Below are 15,482 nucleotides of genomic sequence, written 5' to 3' on the forward strand. Positions count from 1 at the left end.
ATTTATCTTTTCTGTTAAAGATTAATACTCTGAAATGTCAAAACATCACAGACTTGAGAAAAACTTCAGCCTTGTAGAGTTACTCTGTATACTTATATATAATGAGCCTCTAGCGTGCTGTCAGAATGCAGTGTGGAGCTGAAGCCTGAGAGATAATATCCCACCTCCCCTGCTTCTATGCCCCAAGGTGGGTGTGGTTAGTGGTGGGGCATTCAAACAGCTGACAATATACATAGCTGATATTTTCTGGCCCACCTTCATTTGTCACTCTGCCTCTCCATAGTTATTTTTTCACCTTCAGGTATGATTTTTATTTGTGCAGAGAACTGAGAAATGAAAAGTTTTTCCAGCAGACATTCAGTGCTGTGAATACACAGTAGTGGTTTAAGAAAGTTGCTGGTTGATTCTTCATTTCTAGTGGTGGTAAATTAAATGCAGGAGAAAACAATAGATTAGATAAACTGTTCTTTCTGTAATCTGGAAGAAGTCGTATAGGACACCCCATATCTGAAAGAAAGAATTCAGCTGTCATTATTGAAAATAGCAAATATATTTGGGATATATTTGCATTATTGAAAATAACAAATATATTTGGGATAATTTAAAAATTAGTTTTAGAAAGAATATCGGGATTAGATGTCACTCCAATTTAATATGTTCTCCCTGAGGATCTCAGTGTGTGAACACTGTGCCAGCTCCTTGGGGAAGATACATAATACCTCTACCTTCAAAGAGCTGATGGTCTCAGTAACTAGAAAGGCACACATGCAGCTTGCAATGAAAGACGCAAGACAGCATATAATAAATGGATAGTGTTTTAGTCAGTTATTTTCATGTCCAGTCAAAAAAGACTCCCTGGGGGTTTTCATTAGAATTTATGTGATAAAAAGAGAGGTGACATCTCATGGAGCTCCAGGATAAAAATCCATGCCATGGCAATATAGGAAGGTGAAATGCTAGAAACTTTCTGGATTCGAGGCAGCTAGTAGGACCCCTGCACAAATGCTCTTCCATTAGTGTGATATGACTACTTGCTAGGTATATTTTTTTTCTCTGTCTTCCTCTCTGCTGTCCTCTCTTCTAGAGTTCAAGTTCAAATTCCTGAGAGAGAATCTGTTCGACTTAACTAATTTTGCTGAGCTTTTCTTGCCCAGCAATGGCCAATGGGTAGATAGACTGTTTGTTGGGGTTGGGGAGAGGAAGAGTGGTCTGTGATGAAGGACACTGCTCCCTTGGGGTACCTCTTCCACCAGGCTTTGTAAGTGTGTGGCAGGGGGTACCATAACCAACATGAAAACAGCAGTAAGCATATTGGTAATAATTGCTCTGGGAAATCAAAGAAGGGAGTACTTAATATGGAATTGTCAGCCTAGTGAAACTTCATGGCAAAGGGGGATTTGAACTGTGTCCTGAATGGTGAGCAAGAATCTAGTTGTAGAGACTAGGGAGGGAGGGATTCTAATATAAAAGTGTTGTACTACCTGAATAATAGCTACAAAACTCATAGTAACTGGGAGAAATTTTTAACATAACTTTAAAAAATTTGACTGTGAGCCCAAAAACACTTATAGCATTTAATTAGTCAGATTAAGGACTAATTTTCTAGCTGTGGAGGTGAAGCCAGGAGCTTTTTTATTTTTTTTTTTTCATCTCCCTACTAACTGAGTGGGTCTTTATGCAGAGATGTGATCTCAAATTAGAGATAAGCATATGCTGACTATATTGCCATCCTAACATGAACTAAGAGGGGAATAGAAGGGAAAATCCCTAGCAAAGAGAAAGAGTTAGGAAGTACAGTTTCTTACAACTCCATGTGAATTATTTTAGCCACTAGATTGGGGCAGAAGTGGAAGTATGTCAGTGGTCAGCCTAGGTCAAGAGGACTTGCTTTTTTTTTTTAATCTTTGTGCACTTCTGCCATTACCACAGGAAGACTAGGCCTCGCTGGCTTGCTGGACCCAGGAAAAGAATGAGAGACATGCAGATCATAAGTGCCCCAGCTGGGTTACTCTAGTCAAATCACTGATGAATGAGCTAAGTAAATGCCACTGAGATTTAGAAGTTTTTTTTCACATAGTGAGAGCGGACACAGGCAGATTTCTTCAAAATATGTCTGTAGATGTGGTAGCTTTAACCAGAATGGGGTTGTGAGCATGACTGGCGCTCAAAGTGCCACAGACTTCCCTCCAGCAAAGAGGTGTTTCCTTTAAAACCCAAGACATAGAGACTGCAAACAAGTCAAAAGATTGATCAAACAAACTCCAATAAGGAAAAATGTATCTCCCTGTGTAACTACGTATACAAAAATCTTAATCCTTGGTGCTCTAGGCTCTGAGTATGGCTGGTAAATTCAATGTAATTGTTTTAAACCTGGCAGGGAAAGGAGTCCCAGCCATCTATTGGAAGGGCAAATCTATTAGTAGCTGAGACTTTCTCATACCTTTCCTTAATGTAAGCAACACTCATGGGGAGCTGTAGAAAATGCAGGACAACATAGATATTTGACAGGATCAGGAAGTGCACATGGAGTTTCAGGTATGACTTGGGCCAAAACCCAGTATCCAAAAGCTAGACTTCCTCTGGGGAAGGATCTTGGCTTTATGAGGTGGGAATGTCAGTGTAGCTGTTAGAGTATCCTAGAGATGGTTGAAACTACAAAGAAGCTTTTCATAGCCTTTACTCCTTATGGCTCAGGGCAAGAGTGACCACCATTAGTATGCGTGGGGCATTTGTAAGCATGACAGCCAATATTGCAATTTGCCTCCCACATGCTACTTAATAATTTTACCTTGATTTTATTTAAATAATACTTTCTTTTGGTACTCTGTGTAACATGTTTTCAAGGAAAAGGGGGAATACGTGTAAAGATTTGTAAAATGTAGAATGAGATTTTCCCAGGCATAAGGTATGGCTCAAAACTAAAGAAGTGTGTAACACTTAAAGGTATAAAGAACAGTGTACACCATTTTCTCTGCCTCTATATGTTTCTCCTGTGGTTGAAAAGACAAAATTCTTATATATATAAGAACAGTTATTGACTATGGGAAAATCTTAACTGGCTAAGGAGCTTTCTGGAAAGAGTCTTATTCTATAAAATCTTTTAGGATAATATTCAGCATAATATAGATAAGGTTGTAACAACAGCATTTAATTTTTTCTCTTTCTAAATTGGTAAATATGTTAGAAATAGTAAACTGTGCTATAGTCTAGGACAAACTACTATTAATTCTTTAAAAGCCTTTTAATTTATGACTATGCTATGGCAATGTGGTCAAGTAAACAAAGACTAATATAGGTATGAGTCAGACAGTAAAACATTATTATTCTTAATGTATTATACTTTTATGACCATACATCTAATTTTATTTGAAAATGTTAAACTTATGATAATGCAGAAAGGACTTCTTCCTTATGGTGTTAATTCTGAAAATTTTAGGCTTTAAGAACCAATTTTGGCATTTATGAAATGGATAAGATTTCTTGGTTCTTTTTATATTGTTAATACATGTAGGATAATATACCACTACATAAGTGTCTCCAGACATATAAATAACAACAAATACTGCTATAATATCTACCTTGAAATGAGTTTTTAATTGGTTTGATGACTATAGTAGCAATTCCCAAAATATGCTAGCTCTGTTTACTTTTAATTTTATTCAGCATATGGGCATAGGAAATCATTAGCATTTTCCAATTCCAAGGATGAATGTGTTTAATTTTAAAATAACTCAGAACAGTTTCATGTTTTTCATCATGAAGTTCAAGCAAGAAATATAAATACAGAAACTTGGGTCTGCTGCTGTTTTTCTATATAAATTTGGTCAAGCTGTCAAGGATATGATTACAGAGAGCTTGTGGATGAACTATTTGGGCTTTCTTTAACCATCAACTCAACTGAACACATGGTGCAATATTATTTTCACCAATAAGCCAGTTATTGGAAAACATTCATACAGTGTAGACATGTTTTTAACCTCAATTTTGTCTGTCATCAATTCTGAATATTCTTTTCATACAGAGAAGAGGCTGTACTGATTGCTGCCATATCTGGTAGTGGAGTATCAGAAAATGACAGGAGTTTGGGTTTGAGTCTTAGTCCACACAGCCAGCTTGCAGTAAATATAACTTTCATCTCTTATTTCTCAACTGAATTTTATTTCAACTTTGAGACCTCATTCTCCTGAGTGTTGGAAACACAATCACTTTGGGATTATACCCCTGTTCTCCCACTGTTGAGTTCAAGATCCATGGAACTTGTAAAATGCCAAGTCATTGTGAGTGGGGGTAGAGGGAATGGTTATGGAGATAGTGGGAATGGTTCTAAAATATGGTTATGTATATATTTTTATATATATATATATATATATATATATATATAAAATGGAATATTATACATCCATTAAAAATGTTTATAGTTTTTATTAACAAAGGGGAAATTATTCTGATCACTGAGCTTAAGAAAGCATATTACAAAATTAAATGTGTAATATGACTTTATGTAAAAATGTGCATTAAAAATACAGGAATATGTCAAGATTAAAGCAGTGTTTGCCTCTAAGTAGTGGCACCTGCTCATACTAATATCAGCAAATTTTCAGCCTGTGATCCTCTGCAGGATGTATTTTCTATAGAAACATCCTCAAATACAAAATACCACATCATTATAATAGATGGTGATAACTGATCCAGATAAGTCACTCTTACTTCCCACCATCCAACTGATGGGATCTTTGCCAAATGATCTCTCTAGGAAATCTTACAGTGCCCATGTTAAGAAAAAGTCTATTTTAGCTCTCTTTAAATGTTACAAAAACAAGGGAGCAGAAATGATGAAATATAGCCTTTAGTAGGGGTTTCTAAGTAAATTGTGTTTCTGAGACTAGCAACACCAGTGTTACCAGGAAACTTGTTAGAAATACAGATTCCTGAGCCCCTCTAGAGACCTGCCTAATCAGGAACTCTAGAGATGAGGCCTAACAATCTGTGCTTTAATGAGCCTTGTAGGTGATTCTGATGCTTGACTGTAAGAGCAGCTGGCCTGAAGACCAAATCTGCCCACTTATTGTATATAAAATGTTATTGGAACACAGCCTTGCTCACTGTCTACGGCTGCTTGAGGGCTACAATAGCAAGCTTGATTAGTTTCGACAGAGACCTTAAGGCCCACAAAGCCTAAAATATTTATCCTTTACAGAAAGTTTGCCAGCCCCTGATCTAGAGGATAAAAACCTCTTGAATTTTAGCTCATACATACTTTTTCTCCCTTGGAAGTACAAAGTCTGTGTTAAGCATTTACCCCATGACATGTGTTTTATGACAAAATATCTGTGAACTTATAACTTTATGCTGATGTGGATTCTTTTAATGTAGAATATGCTGATGTGGATTCTATTAATGTAGAGACTTTTTGGGGAATGTGGAATGATCATTCTTGCCTACTATCATTAACTTCTGTTCTATAAATAAATATTAAATCAAAAAAATTCTTAAAAATGAAATCAGAAAGGCATATATTGCTGTGTTAAAGTGAGAAAATAAACCTAAAGGGTTCCACCTGCTGGTAGAAATTAAAAATGACTACAAATTAAAATGCCTTTAAAAAATTATCTGGTAAGTCAAAAGTGATAGTTACTGAAGTTTAGATGGAAAGGACTATCATCTAGTTTATTTAAACGAACTGACATTGAATATAAAAATAAAATTATAATCCATTTTAATAGATTACACAAACATACAGGTAGCAAGTTTTTTTCTGACTATAAGCTTTGTGAAGGTATATTCCCATCACTAAAGTGCTGTTATGCAAATATGTATAAATAATTTTGTCATATGATTTAGAGTTGCATAAAGCACTCAATTGTAACAAAGTTTTGTATTTTTAATTTTAAAAACCATAAAGTTATGAAACTACAGAAACATATTTAGTAATAATTTTACTACTTAAATGGAAATTCTTCATTAAAGAATTTAGCATAAATATGTCATAATACATTTTATTTCTTAGAAAGATAAATGTGTCGGTCAGGACAGACTCTGCTATGCTGTGATAAAGGATGATGCCTAAATCTCAGTGGCTCACAACAACAAAGGTTGTTTTCTAGTTCACATCTGTTATGGCTTGCCTGCAGGTCTGTTCCACATGTGTCTTCATTTTGGGACCCAGGTTGTTGAAACAGCTTTATCTGGAACATAACTAGACATCTTGACACAGAGAAAGAGACTCGACCCATACACAGACGTTTTCCTTTTTTAAAACGTCTGTATTGAGGTATAATTTCCATGCCATAAGTCTACCAATTCTAAGTGTACAATTCAATGACTTTCAGCAAATTTATGGAGTTGTGTAACTGATCACTGCAATCCAGCTTTAGAACATTTCATTTTCATCACCCCCAGAATATCTCCCATCCCCATGTGCAGCGAATTCCCATTCCTACTCCTGGCCCTAGACAAAAATTAATCTGCTTTCTTCCTAAAAATTTTCCCTTTATGGACATTCCATATAAATGGAAAGATATAATATGTAATCTTCTGTGTCTGACTTATTTCACTTGCCATGTTTTTGGGGTTCATCTATGTTGCAGCATGTATCAATTTATTTCCTTTTATTACTAAATGATTTTCCATTGTGTGGATATATTGCATTTTTTTAATCCATTCACCAGTTGATGGAAATTTGTGTTGTTTCAGGTTTTTTACTATTACATGTAAAACTGCTGTGTACATCAACACACAGTATTTGTGTGGACATATGTTTTTATTTGTCTTGGTTAGATACCTGGGAGTAGGTTTGCTGGGTTGTATGATAAATCCATGTGTAACTTATTAAGAAACTGCCAAACTTTTACAGCGTGACTAGCCATTTTACATTCCTACCAGCAAGATATGAGAGTTCCACTTTCTCCATTTCTTTGCCAAAACTTATTATTATTTGTCTTTTTTATTATAGCCATTTCAGTGGGTATGGAGTGGTAGTTCATTGCAGTTTTAATTTAAATATTCTAGTTCAAAAGACTAATATGGTTAAGCATCTTTTCATGTGCTTATTAACCATATCTTTGGTGAAGTATCTATCCAAATCCTTCACCAGTTTTTTTAGTTGTCTTCTTTTTGAATTTCAAGAGCTCTTTATATATTCTGGATAAAATCTTTCTCAAATATATAATTGGAAGATATTTTCTCCCAGTCTCTGGCTTGTCTTTTCATTTTCTTAAAGTGTCTTTCGAAGCACAAAATTTTTTAATTTTTACAAAATACAACTTATCAAATTTTTTTCTTCTATGAATTATGCTTTGGTGTCACATCCAAGAACTCTTTGCCTAACCTAAGGTCATGAAGATTCTCTATTATGTTTCCTTCTAGAAATTTTATGGTTTGTGGTTCTTGTATTTAGGTCTATAATTCATTTTAAGTCAGCTTTTGTGTTTAGTATGAGGAAATCTGCGTCATTCTTAATTTCTCCCCATTAAATTTCTGACTAGTTTGCCAGTCTATTGTTGCCCTAAACTTAATTCACAACTTAAGGATACCTGTGATATTGTCCCTCCTGATTGTCACAAAGTTCACTATTGTTTTTGACAATGCCCTGGATGTGGGAATTTTCCACTCTGTCCAAATCAAGTAGACTCAAGTAGTCTACTTCCTAGTAAAGTTGATGATTTTCATGGTCTGCCTGCCCTGAGGAAGGTGTAGGAGTAGCCCCAGGCTAAAATGCCATAAATACCTACTGTTCTTACCCAAGGTTCAGTAGTTTTTCTTGAGTAGATGTTTCTTGATTAGCTATATGCCTTTGGTTGATTCTCATAGTTGGGATTTTTTTTTTCAGGGTTTCTTTGTTGTTGTTGTTTTCTTTTTTGGGGAGAGGATTCGCCAGGCTCCTCACTTCACCATTCCAGAAGTCCCAAGCTCTCTGAAACAGTTTTCATAGCAGGATTTTAAAAGCTTTAAAACATAATAAAGTATGTTATTTCTATCTCGATTTCATGAGCCAAAGCAAGTCACATGTCATTCCTTTGTTCAACAAGATGGGGATAATCTTCCCATAGAGGAACACCACTGAGATGATATAGTAGGCAACTTCTGATATAGTTACCAACAGTCTCTGCCTTCTGATATTCACACTGTTGTATCACCCCTTCTCAGTGCGTGTGGCCTAGACTTAGTGACTGTCACCTAATAAATAGAATTCAACAAAAGTGATGGAGTATCACTTCCATAATTAAGTTATACAAGACTGTTATGTCCATCTTTTTAGCTCTTGCTGGCTTTTCCTCATTCTTTCTCTTGCCTTCTTGGCTTGCTCTCACTGAAAGCAAGCTGTCGTTTTGGAGAAGTTCATATGGCTAGGAACTGAAGGTGACCTCTGGTCAACAGTCAGAACAAAACTGAAGTCTTCTGGGTAAGTCCAATAGCCTACAAGGAACTGAATGCTGCCAGCAACCAAGGAGTGAGCTTGGAAGCCAATTCTCCTTCAGCTGAATCTTGAGATGACCGTAGCCCTGGCTGACGCCTTGTTTGCAGCCTTGTTTGAGACTGAAGCAGAGGACCCAGTTAAGCCATGTCCACATTTCTAATACACAAAAACTGTGAGATAATAAATGCTCACCAGCCACTAAGTTGTGTGGGTAATTTCTTATGCAGCAATAGATAACTAATACAGATAGTAACTAAAATATATGGTGAAGGGTCAAGTAATCTACCACAATATAGATATGGAAGTGGACAGGCTGCTCTTTGCCATATACAAGATCAGTACTTCTAAACAAATCAAATTTTATTCAGAGTGGTTTTCCATGGGACTTATAACCTGGCATTTGCCCTGAGTTTCTGTTCTTATTTTATAAAATCATAAAATATTGGGGTCACAATTTCAGTAGCTCCAGAAACTAATTATAGAAATACTACTAAGCCACAACAAAGTAGGTATTTTTTTGTAAAATGAGTTTGAGAACATAAGATTTCCTTGGGCATTGTTTATGGAGCGCTCTAATTTCTCATTGATTATTTAGTAACTGGTAAATGTTTTGGTGGCTGTCTACTCTTTATAATTTAAAATAGTATAGAAATGCTAAAATCAACCCTCACTTATATAAAAAATTCTCAGTAATATAAGGGGAGATTCTTCCCAAGAGTAGAGTATGGAAAGGGAGACCAAAAAAAATAACTTGATAGTGGAGAAACCTGACTAACGTGACCTCTAGCCCGGTGAGCAAGGTTAACATCAATAGGAATGAGTCATATTGATAGTGTACATCCTTGATAAGATGTCATGAGAATGCCACTTTTGCTCTGTGGTATTCCTCCCCAAAACACATTACCCCAATCCAATGATGAGAAAAACATTAAACAAAGCTTAGTGGAGGGACATTCTACAAAATACCTGACCAAAAATTCTCAAAATTTTCAAAGTCATCAAAACCAAGGAAAGTTTGAGAAACCATCATAACCAATACTGAATACAATATGGTATCCTGAAATAGAAAAAAAGAAAAGTAAAAATGAAGGAAATCTGAATAAGTATGGGCTTTAGTTAATGATAATGTATTAGTATCAGTTCATTAATTGTGACAAATGTACCTCACTAATGGAAGATGTTAATAATAAAGGAAACTGGTTGTGGGATAAAGGGGAACTCTATTATCTTTGCAATAAAATTCTTTAAATATAAAATTTCTCTAAAATAGTTTATTATAAGATACAAGGGGAGAAATATCTCTTAATAGCAACAAAATTATGAAATTTCTAGAAATTAAGAAAAATATGCAGGATCTATATGAAGAAAACAATTTTTCTAAATAAGCAAAGTGATCAAAAGTAGATTTGAGGGCTTCCCTGGTGGCGCAGTGGTTGAGAGTCCGCCTGCCAATGCAGGAGACACGGGTTCGTGCCCTGGTCCGGGAAGATACCACATGCCGCGGAGCGGCTGGGCCCGTGAGCCATGGCCGCTGAGCCTGCACGTCCGGAGCCTGTGCTCCGCAACGGGAGAGACCACAACAGTGAGAGGCCCGAGTACCGCAAAAAAAAAAAAAAAAAATTCCCCAGTTTTGCTGTTGGGGAGACACTGCTTTGGGAAAGATCCCTGATGTTCGTCTTACTTGATGCAGGTAATAAATCCTTCCTTCTCCCAATCTTTGGCTTGGTTGTGTCTTTTGGCTTGATATTCACCAGGAGGCAAACCCAGTTTGGGGGTAACAAAACTACATTTTAAAAACAAAATAAATGTGACGATGTATCCAATCACATATTAAAACATAAAGTTATACTCATTAAAATACTGTAGCACTGGCAAAATAATACAGTATTTTGTATATATAGTATATATAGTATTTATCATATATAGTATTTATCAATTAATATATAGTATTTATCAATTTCATATAGGACTGAGAGTACAGTGCTGAGGAAGTCATATTATCGCTGCCCTCATGGAGCTTACAGTCTGTTGGGTTGCACCCCACAAGCCTGCAAGCCCTGTAGTTGCTCAGCCTCAAGAGTGAAGAAAGAACCCAGAGACATCAATGATTTAATGGACGGGGGAATCTTACACATCTGAAGCAAGTTCCTGGAGCGACACTCCATGTGGGGCAGATGTATAGATAGGAATAGGAAGGTGGGGATGGAGAAGGAGGTTACCAGTTATAGAGGAAATTGATGTCAGGGAAACCAGCAGAGGGGCACATCCCTGTGATAAACTGTCATAGTGGAGATGGTTCTGATGTAAAGATTAGAACAATCACTAGCTAGGGCTGGGGGCAAGTATGTAGACATTTACTGATTAGGCACGATGATTAAGAGGGAAGGTCAGTCAGGTAAGTAGGATGTAGGTGAGGCAGGGACTGGTAGAGTAGGGGATGTACAGAGAGCAAGAGAACAGCCATGTTGGGTGGCCTGATCATACACAGTGTTAGAGAAGTTAGCTATTGTTTACAATTACAATACAAATGTACTTAGTGAATCATTGAGTATATACTAGAGGAAACTGTACTTTAGTAAAGACTGAAAGAATTTTAGTTAGCTTGGGGTAGGAGGGAAAACAGTTAAAAGATCACAATAGGCAAGGTAAACAGTCCATGTAAAGGCTGGACTTCACAACTTCAGAAAGATGTCCAGTATGACTAGACATGGAAACCAAAGGGAAGAGTCATGAGATCAGTGGCTAGAGAGTTAGGCAAGTGCCACATTGCATAGTCTTGTTGAGAGTTTTAGTTTACCCTAAGGACGTGGGAAATCATTGGGGATTTTTAAACTGAAGAAAGATCCAGTCAGATTAACACATGTAAAATATTACTTTGATTTCCCTGAGAAAAATGAATTAGAATTGAGCCAGGAGGTATACTAGGAGATAAGAAGCTGTTGCAATAGATGACATTATGAAGATTTAACAGTAAAAGGAAGAATAGAAAGATGATGAAGGCCTGAGTTATGGCAGTAACAGTGAGGTTGAAATGTACAAATAAGAAATTTATTATTGTTATTTAGGAAATTTATTGGCCAGCTTTTCAGTAGGAAAAAGACTTTCTAAACATAGTAGTAATAAAAACACCAAATAATTGACTTGATTGTGTTAAAAATTATTTGTACCTAAAAAATTTCAGGCATGTGATAAACAGTCAAGAGAAAGGAGTTAATATTTGTAATAAAATAAGAAAAAGATGAATATTCTAATGAAGAATAGGCAAAGAACATTAATAGACATTTTGTAAAATGAGATTTACAAGTGGTTGAGAAACAAAAATATTACAACTCAGCAATAATAATTTCTATAATAGTCAATAATAACTGCAGATTTTAAAATAATAGAGTGCTAATTTTAATTTCTGGAAGAAGTAGATGAAAATCAGTGATAATATCCAGTATTGGTGAGGTTGTGGAAAAAAAAGTTATCTCACAATTCTAATGAAAGTTTAAATCAGAATTCTTTTTATACAGGACATTTTAGCCATATATATGTATAAAGAATTTTTAACATAAAATAATTCCAGAATTTAACCTAAGGAATTAATCTGTGATATGAAGAAGTATTTATGTAATACAATATTTTCACTATAACACTACTTATAATGGTGAAAACAATTTTTAGCAAGATAAATGCCCAACATTAGGAAACTTTAAATAATGGCAAGTGAGAAATTACTTGGAGTCATTGAAAATGATATTTTTGGAAAAATTTAATGACATTGAAAAACTCTTATGACCTAATTTTAAAAGAATAAAATTTTAACATAATATTTATATGGTAATATCCCAAATAAATAATGATATATTTTTAAACAATTATTTCACACAAAATTAATACATATTCATTATAGAAATTTTGAAAATGCAGAAAATTCTAAAAACAAACAGAAAAATTAGGTCATTTATATTTTCAGCACCCATGAGTAAATACTATTGATGTTTTGGGTGACAATTTTGAATTTTCTTCTTAAATTTTCTGGGTATATTTATGAAGTTCCAAGACTCAGTTTTTGTTTGTTTGTTTTCCATCAGTAAAATAGGCTTACCTTACAGATTTGATGTGAGAATTAATGATTGTAATATTTAAAACTCTTTTGGTTGCAAGTGACAGAAACCTACTACAAACTCGATGAAGCAAAATATTTATTGACTCATGTAACTAGAAAAAAAAATGGAATAATAGAGTCTAACTTTAGACACCGCTAGATCCAAATTGGGATACATTTTCAGCAGTTTTCTGTACTTTGTTTTCCACAGTGCAGATTTCATTCTCATGCACCTCTCACCAAGTTGGACCTAGGGATTCCAGGTTTACAGTTTATAAGCCTGGTGCCTCTTTCCCAATAGTTATAACAGAAGTTCAGAGATGAAGTCTAATTGATGTAGCAAGTTCCCATACCCCATGCCTGAATCAATTTTGTAGCCCGAGGGGATATACTTTGTTGAGATACAAAGGGGTCAGCTCCAGCTGAATCACAGCAACTGAGAGTTGAAAAGGAAGGTATACCAAATCAAAATTAGCGCTGTAATCAGAATAAGGAGGAATGCATAGTGGGTTTACAAAAACAATAGAGATCCACTACAAAGATAATATGCCTAGTTCCTTGCCCGACATACACCAGGGTTCCTCAAAGTGACACTTAATATTTGTAGTATTTTTAGATTCAACAACTACTGCAGTTAATTTCTGTGAAGGCTATAAAACTACAGCCCTTGAAACAGGTTTTGAGAAGTCATTTTTTAATGCTTTCTTGCCTATAGTAATTCTCTAATCCCATTGTAGTTCTTTCATTCTTTTATCCATTCATCTGACAATGATCAAGTATCCATATGCCATAACTATTGTTATAAGGCTAGGGAAGATTAAAATCTGTTTTTAGAACTTACTGTTTTGTAAGGGTGATATGTGCACATACTACTTGTTAGAAATCGTTAACAATTTCAAAAGAGATTCAGAGAACATACTTTGGGCATTAGAGACTGCTTCCTGCTTGGGGCTAAATCAGGAAAAGCTTTAAGAACTAGTTTATATCCTAAAGAATGCAAGAAATTGGACAAGTGGAAGTGAGAGATTAAACACTCCTGTGTTCAAGTGAACACCTTGAGCAAAAACATAGAAGCTGGAATGTGTAGAGTGCACTGAATGTTGAGAGCAGTTCAGTTTGCTAGAGTATGAAGATGACTTGTGGGAGATTATAAAATGATAGGTTAGCTTTTGTGATAGTGAAGACCACCCCATGAGAACACACCTCTGGCTGGATTGCTCAGTCCTTCTTTGGAGAAGTTAAAGGAAACATAAGAAGTACTTGAAGCCGAGTTCTAACTCCTTCCTCTGGCTGCCATAAAACTGAGTGATTATCAGTCCAAGGGGCTTCAGTTTACTTCACGAATGTGTGGCATTGCTTTCAGATGATTAATCTGACAACAGCAGCAAAATGAGAGATAGAAAACTGAAAAAATGGTAAGGAAGCCAATATTAAGTTGATGATGATTGGTGGTTGAACTGGAAAACTGTTGGTGAGAATAAAAAGGAAGTGTTGTGTGTTACAGATATTGAGGAGGTAAAATCAGTAGATTTTTTAATTGGACCTATAGATACAGGAGCTGGAAGGATTCTTAAAAGGTCGTTAGAAGGGTGATGTCTTAGTCCATTAGAGTTGCTATAACAAAATAACATACATTGTGTAGCTTATAAAGAAACAGAAATTTATCTCTCACATCTGAAGGCTGGGAAGTTCAGGATCAAGGAGGCAGCAGATTCAGTGTCTGTTGAGTCTTCTTCCTGTTTCATACACCGCCATCTTCTTACTGTAACCTAACATGAAGGAAGGGGGCAAGGGAGCTCTCTGAGGTCTCTTTTTTAAAGGCGCTAGTCCCATTCTTGAGAGCTCTGCCCTTATGACTTAATCACCTCTGAGAGGCCCACTTCCAAATACCATCACATTGGGGATTAGGTTTCAACATGCAGATTTGGGGGAGACACAAACGTTCAATCTAAGGCCGATGATATTGCTATCTTTGGAAATAGGGAAATTAGGCTTGTTGTGAGGGAAGTGGATGAATACTATTTTAGACATTTTGAGTTTGATGGACTAATGGGGGAACACCAAGTGGACATCTCCATCATGCAGTTGGCAATTTAGGGTTTGAGCTATGAGACAAGTGGGTCCAGAAATAAAGGTACTCTCTCTTCTCAACCAACCATGACCACTTAGTAGAATCAGTAGAAATCCTGCAAGTGGTTGGAATTAGCAAAGAAGCCAGCATGGAAGAACAAGCTGATACCAGACACTATGACATTAACCACACTTAAGGTCTAGTAGGGAAAGAGGAGCAGAAATGAAAGGAGATCATGACACTTAGGCAAGTCAAGTAGGGGAAATTGTGTCTGAGTGTGAACCTCTGTAGAGAACATTTAAAATCTGGGCCTAGTTAGATCAAAGAATTAAGAAAGAAAAATGGAAAAACAAATAGGGTTTTATGTATTTTAAGACAATAAAACAGTGACTGTAAGATAAAAACAGTGGACAGCAGGTGTTCTAAAAATTGTTATTAAAGAATTGCACCAACAAATAAACTTTTATATTTTCCTACAATTTCCAGTTTTTCTCCTTTATCATACAAGTTACTTTCTTAAGATTAGCCAATAATATATACTATAAATCTTTTTCCTAAAAGAACAAGAGTATGGTATATTTTTAAAGTATATTTTATAATGCCAGGAGGTGAATGTGATTAAGAACATCCTTATCTAGCTAACATATCTCATCTGTAAAATGGGGATAATAAGACTTGTCATTAGCTGCTCTCAGAGAATTGTCATATGAGTTAATTGAAAAGAACTATGCAGCATTGTATCAATGTAAAAGCTACAGTAATGTGCAACATAATTAATATTTAGGGATGTTTTTGCTCTTATGCTGGTAAAATTGTCATTACTTTAAATAAGCCATAAATATCTATTTTTTGCTCTATGTTCAGTAAATAAATGTTCTCATCTTTCTTGCACTTATAAATTTACC

Source organism: Leucopleurus acutus (assembly GCF_964270905.1).
Source record: "Leucopleurus acutus genome assembly, chromosome: 5".
In the NCBI taxonomy this organism is placed as follows: Eukaryota; Metazoa; Chordata; class Mammalia; order Artiodactyla; family Delphinidae; genus Leucopleurus; species Leucopleurus acutus.